Source organism: Trifolium pratense, linkage group LG3, assembly GCF_020283565.1.
Source record: "Trifolium pratense cultivar HEN17-A07 linkage group LG3, ARS_RC_1.1, whole genome shotgun sequence".
NCBI classification, from domain to species: Eukaryota; Viridiplantae; Streptophyta; class Magnoliopsida; order Fabales; family Fabaceae; genus Trifolium; species Trifolium pratense.
This window is the reverse complement of record NC_060061.1, coordinates 34,515,136-34,522,361: the sequence shown is the minus strand read 5'-3', so window position 1 is coordinate 34,522,361 and position 7,226 is coordinate 34,515,136. Positions and strand designations below refer to the sequence as shown.

Here is a 7,226-nt window from a genome sequence, read left to right as displayed (position 1 = left end):
ATTAATTTCACAATTTCCAAACAACTATCTCACTAACATTCATGACAAGGTAAACAGTTGAGTCACCTGCTTCTCAATTTTCAAGGAATAATATATGTATTGCGTAAAACTTTGATAATCAATTGTAAATTATATTAAAACCAAAAATTATGTCACCCTTTATTATTTTATAAAAAATATCGAATTAGTTAAACTTTCTCTCTTTCCATAGAGAAAGAAGAGGAAAGATTCAATTTTTATAGAGAAAAGCGAGAAAAGGTTCAACTGTGAAGAAGAATGAAGGTGATAGAAAGAAATAAAATAAAATAAAAATTCTTTATTTTGTTTGTTACTCTCACACGCCGGAGAGTGAATGTCACACTTACTGATGGAAAAAAGTGAATCTTACAAACAATTACGTGGAAAATTTTATTGACTGTGCTAACGTTCACTTGTAATGTGCACATACTTTTATGTTTGTGCAATTTTTCAAGCGAGAAAAGGTTCAACTGTGAAGAAGAATGAAGGTGATAGAAAGAAATAAAATAAAATAAAAATTCTTTATTTTGTTTGTTACTCTCACACGCCGGAGAGTGAATGTCACACTTACTGATGGAAAAAAGTGAATCTTACAAACAATTACGTGGAAAATTTTATTGACTGTGCTAACGTTCACTTGTAATGTGCACATACTTTTATGTTTGTGCAATTTTTCAAGCGAGAAAAGGTTCAACTGTGAAGAAGAATGAAGGTGATAGAAAGAAATAAAATAAAATAAAAATTCTTTATTTAGTTTGTTACTCTCACACGCCGGAGAGTGAATGTCACACTTACTAATGGAAAAAAGTGAATCTTACAAACAATTACGTGGAAAATTTTATTGACTGTGCTAACGTTCACTTGTAATGTGCACATACTTTTATGTTTGTGCAATTTTTCAGTTTTTGTTACTAATTCATAGCTGTTTCCAGTCGATGAGCCAAAAAATTAGCCGTGTTCGTGTGTTAGACAAATGCTACGACTTTTTTTTTGGTAAACCAAAGGTATCCTCTTCGCGCAACTGTAGAGACTAATCTCCTCGAGGCAACCGATCCATTTAAGGGGTTGACCTCTCCCAACAAATGTTTCTCCATACGCACCGATCGGAGATCAAACCCAAGATCAAATGGTTAAGAGACCCAAGTATCAACCACTTGTGCCACACTGTGTTGGTTGCTTTGACTTTTTTTTTACTAAATTAGAAAAACAATCTTCATGCATTGAATGTGTAAATTACTTTTTACAATACATTTATTGTTTGGTAAAAAAAACTTAGTTACAATAAATTACTTAATTAAATTTGAATGGATATATACTTTTATATCATAATAATTAATTAATGATTTTACAATGGATTTAAAAGAATATACTCCCTATATCTAGAGCTGTCAAAACGGGCAGCCTGGCTCATTTCAGGCCAACCCGGTCGCGCTTTGGGTTTCGTCTGGCCGGGCTAAAAAGCCTGGATAAAAAACGGGCTACTAAAATTAGTGCCCGAGCCCGGCCCGGTACGGGTTGTCGGGCTTTCGGGTCGGCCCGATTTATTTTTTATTTTACTTTTAGTGTTCAAACTCATCATTATAATTAGGATTAATAATTCTCGCGCGTCTTATTTTTACTCATCCGCTACTTATATTATATATATTTATATAATAATTCTCGCGCGCCGTATTTTTACTCATCCACTATCTACGAGTTTCTCGCGCGCCCTATTTTTACTCATCTGCTACCTACGACTTTCTCGCGCCCTATTTTTACGCATCCGCTACTTAAGAGTTTCTCATGTGTCATTTTTTTACTCATCCGCTACCTACGACTTTCTCACGCTCCCTATTTTTAGTCATCCGCTACTTATGAGTTCCTTTGCACGCCCTATTTTTACAAATCCTCTACGTACGAGTTTCTCGCTCGCCCTATTTTTATTCATCCACTACATACGAGTTTCTTGGGTGCCCTATTTTTATTCATCATCTACTTAAGTAGCGAACGGTGTTTTATAATTTATATTACAAACTAAGTTCAAATCATCAAAAACAAATTATTTATATTTATTTTCAATTTATTTATTTTTTATTTTACTTTTGTCGGGCTTGCGGGCCGCCCACGGCCCATTCGGGCTAGCCCATATTTTAATAGGGCTTTATCTGGCCGGGCTAAAAAGCCCGTAAATAATTCGGGCAAGGATTCTCAAGGCCCGAACCCGGGAAAAAATCGGGCTTGGCGGGCCGGCCCATTCGGGTTAGCCCATTTTGACAGCTCGCTACATCCAAATATATAAGAGAAAAAATTATTTTTTCATTTCCAAATTATAAGTAAAAAATGTACTACTTCCGTCCCCCTAATTATAAGACCCTATTTGAGTTTGACGAATGCACGTATGCCAATTCACAATTTTGATTACTAATATCTTTAACTGTCTATTAGTAAAAATTATAAAAATCTAATATTTTAAAAATAGTCATCAAAACAAATTGAACAAGATCTTATATGTTAATATTTACATTTATATATTATTAAAAAATACGGTCAAAACAAGGTAAATAAATAGTACATTTTTGTCAAACATGATCCTATAATTAGGGACAGAGGTACTACATTTTTTTTCTTTTCAGAATTTTTTTTGCTTATTCTCTTGAAATTAAATGCAACTGCATTTAATTCTCTCTCTCTCTCTCTCTCTCTCTCTCTCTCTCTCTTATTTTTTCCATAAGCAATAACCAATCAAAATTATTTTAACACCTTTCCATGCAACTTATTTCAAGGAAACTACAAAAAAAAAAATTATTATATTTAGGTTTTTCCTTATAAGTATGACTTTTTTCTTTCTTATAATTTGGGACGATGATGTTCTAAGTTCAAACATATGTGAATATGTTGAGTCTCACTTCGAATAGTTATCTCATTACCATACACGAAAAAATAAATAATTGGGCCACCTTTTAACAATTTACAATAAATATATGCATTCCAAAGAGATTGAATGACGGACTGTGAATCACATCGAAGTCATAAATTATGTCACTGTTTTTGAATACTTGTCGTAAAAACATGTATGAGAAGATAAACAGTTGGACCACTTGTTTCTCAATCTCCAAGAAGCATTGTCTATGTTGCATAAAACTTGAATAATCAGTTGCAATTAAAGTCGTAAATTACGCCCTAATATCAGAACATCTATCCGAATAACATCAGTTGCAAATTACATTAAAGTCATAAATTACGCCACACTTCCAGAACAACTATCTGAATAACATATGTGGCACAACTAGCTCAACGTGGAAAGGAAAACTACAAGTCAAAATTAATTTCACAATTTCCAAACAACTATCTCACTAACATTCATGACAAGGTAAACAGTTGAGTCATCTGCTTCTCAATTTTCAAGGAATAATATATGTATTGCGTAAAACTTTGATAGTCAATTGTAAATTATATTAAAACCAAAAATTATGTCACCCTTTATTATTTTATAAAAAATATCGAATTAGTTAAACTTTCTCTCTTTTCATAGAGAAAGAAGAGGAAAGATTCAATTTTTATAGAGAAAAGCGAGAAAAGGTTCAACTGTGAAGAAGAATGAAGGTGATAGAAAGAAATAAAATAAAATAAAAATTCTTTATTTTGTTTGTTACTCTCACACGCCGGAGAGTGAATGTCACACTTACTGATGGAAAAAAGTGAATCTTACAAACAATTACGTGGAAAATTTTATTGACTGTGCTAACGTTCACTTATAATGTGCACATACTTTTATGTTTGTGCAATTTTTCAGTTTTTGTTACTAATTCATAGCTGTTTCCAGTCGATGAGCCAAAAAATTAGCCATGTTCGTGTGTTAGACAAATGCTACAACTTTTTTTTTGGTAAACCAAAGGTATCCTCTTCGCGCAACTGTAGAGACTAATCTCCTCGAGGCAACCGATCCATTTAAGGGGTTGACCTCTCCCAACAAATATTTCTCCATACGCACCGATCGGAGATCAAACCCAAGATCAAATGGTTAAGAGACCCAAGTATCAACCACTTGTGCCACACTGTGTTGGTTGCTTTGACTTTTTTTTTTTACTAAATTAGAAAAACAATCTTCATGCATTGAATGTGTAAATTACTTTTTACAATACATTTATTGTTTGGTAAAAAAAACTTAGTTACAATAAATTACTTAATTAAATTTGAATGGATATATACTTTTATATCATAATAATTAATTAATGATTTTACAATGGATTTAAAAGAATATACTCCCTATATCTAGAGCTGTCAAAACGGGCAGCCCGGCTCATTTAAGGCCAACCCGGTCGCGCTTTGAGTTTCGTCTGGCCGGGCTAAAAAGCCTGGATAAAAAACGGGCTACTAAAATTAGTGCCCAAGCCCGGCCCGGTACGGGTTGTCGGGCTTTCGGGTCGGCCCGATTTATTTTTTATTTTACTTTTAGTGTTCAAACTCATCATTATAATTAGGATTAATAATTCTCGCGCGTCTTATTTTTACTCATCCGCTACTTATATTATATATATTTATATAATAATTCTCGCGCGCCGTATTTTTACTCATCCACTATCTATCACTACAAAAAAATTCGCCTGTTTGCGGCGGTTTTTTAGTGGGGGTTTCTCCAAACCCCCGCAGAATACTACAAAAGTGACACGCGCGCAAATTTACCTTTTACTGGCAATTTGTTACTGGAGGTTTTCCAGAACCCCCGCAGTATACTTCCAATTAATTCCAATTCTTTTCACTCCCCGCTCTATACATTTTCCCTCTGGCGCTTTTTTGTTTTTTATTTTTATTTTCCCTCTTTTTTATTTTCATTTGTTTTCCCACGTTTTTTTTTTCATTATATTTTTCTAAACCACAAAAAGAAAAACAAAAAAAAAAGAGAACATTGTTGTTAGTAACACGCAGAAGAACAACCGCTCCTCAAAAGTCTTTCGGTCGGCGCCGCTTCATGGTTAGTAATCAGTTCCAGGTTCAATTGTTTTCACTCCCTGCTCACAGTACTCTTCCAGGTTCAATTTCGTTAGAAAAGGAAACTCAACACTGTTGTTCGATTTCGTTAGAAAAGGAAACGCAACACTGTTGTTTGATTTTGTTAACCTCAATTCCTTTTCAATTTATGATTTCTATTTGGTTTCAATAAATTTCGTTAGGATTTCTATAATTTCTCTACTTAGGGTTTTAATGATTTATCTACTTAGGATTTCCTTCTTCGTATGAATTGATTTGTCATTGAAAAGATTTGAAATGTTTTTTGTGTTCTTTTTGTAGACTGGTTAGACGAATAAGTGCATATAGTGTTGGTTGATTGAAAGTTGATTGTTAGAGGAAGGGAGTAACAACAAGAAAGAATCATTTGAGGTAATCATTGTCACTTATTTTTTAGTTTTATTGAGTGCATGTCAACTGTTTGATCAAAGTTCTTAATGGTTGGTTTTCCTTAAATTATTAGGTAACTATGAGGAAAAAAAAATCACTCTTTTTTCCCTTTCTGTGTTTTTCTTGCTGTAACTGTTTTTTATATTTTTCTGCTATAGTTTAGGACTAGTTGTTGCAGCTCTCACTTACTGCCCTGTTGGTTTTGGTTTTTTCTGTAGTGCCTCATGGACTTAGTTGTTCCATTGTATGTTTCTAACCCATGTAGCACTTCTTGTGCTTGTGGGCTTTATTAATAAATCTTTAGCTTCTAAAAAAAAAAACCCTTTGAACCCTTCTCATTCCCAAAGGTCAAAGCTCAATCAATCTATGTTTTGGCATAGAGAATCCTTATAGCATATATTGTGTCAAATTTAGGCCACTAATTGAGTATCTTGCCCTTTTTGGATAAAACCAGGTTACAAGAAAACTAGCCATTCTTGATTTCAATGTCTTCCAACATACTTTCAAGCCCCTTCAAATGATTTTCTAGAACATATAGTTCATTCTGGTGCTTGTTCTTATCAAGCAAGTTTGTAGCCTTTGTAATTGCAAGATTGATCTTTTTAACTTTTTGAGATGATAGGTTTGATTTAACATCCTCATTCTTTAGAGCATTCGTCAGCTTGTAGATGCAGTCATCTAATTCATTCATTACCTTAGCCTTTCTTAGGAATCTCTCATCTTAGAATAAAAGAACCAAGCAGATTGTTGTCTGCAACACTTGCTCACCCTCATAAACCTCAATAGAGGCACCACAACTATCCTTAGATGTTGCATATCCTTTTGCTAATGATAGGAGCAGTTAAACACTGCTCAGTCAGTTAGTTACAACCTTACAGGGGTGTAGGATAATCCCTCAGTCTGTGTAAATAGATTCTTTATTAACAAGAAATACAGTTACAAAATTCAAAAGAGATGAAATCTCAATTCTCTCTAATAGAGACTTTAACTCTTATCATGTGAGTTTAACCTACAAAGAATCTTCTATTTTAGTGTCATCGTTTTAAAACAGAACATACAAGATATCAAAATCAACAAATAAACATATTTTAAGCAAACACCATTCACATGATCAAACTCATGACAACATTAATGGGTTTTTAAATAAAATTCCATCAGTAATCTTATTTAAACTCATATATAAGGCATATGTACAGTTTTACATAAGTAACTATAGTTTTGAAAAATAATTATTTAGTCTTGGATTTCTAATTTTATGAATTATCATTGCAAACTTGTTCAGGTATCATGAATATTGATAAGTCTTGGATTTCTAAGCTGCATACTTCACCTGAATACGAAATTGGTTTAGATAAATTCTTAGATTTTGCATTTAAGAATGCGGTTGTTGGAAATACAATATATTGTCCATGCCCAATGTGCAAGTTTTTGACACCGCAAACTAGGAGTGTAGTTAGGGATCATTTACTTTACAAACCTTTCCCTAAAAACTATGTCATATGGACTCTTCATGGTGAGAAAAGAGTTCCAGAGTCTTCTAGAAATGAAGACTTTGTGCAAGAAGCATCTCATTCAGAAAATCTGATTGAAATAATGGTCAATGATGCGTTTGGTAACTATAGGCAAGATGCAGCTAATTTAGATGAATCAGACCCGATAGCCACAGGGGAAGGGACAAGCGATAATGGTAGTGGTTTTCGTGAGTTTCTCAATGATGGGAGTCAAATATTGCAAGAAGGAAGCAAGTACACAAAACTTGAATTCTTAATCAAATTATATCATATAAAGGTCTTGTGTGGATTAAGTGACAAAGCAATGACTATGATATTAGA

The 7,226-nt window shown here is 33.4% G+C and overlaps 1 long non-coding RNA gene across 1 annotated transcript; it reads left to right on the top strand.

Annotated features, from left to right (window-relative positions):
* The first annotated feature begins 4,828 nt into the window (after positions 1-4,828).
* Positions 4,829-7,226, top strand: LOC123916296. The gene is made up of 3 exons (XR_006812104.1): positions 4,829-4,969; positions 5,287-5,376; positions 6,677-7,226. It is a non-coding gene; the product is annotated as an uncharacterized LOC123916296 (long non-coding RNA).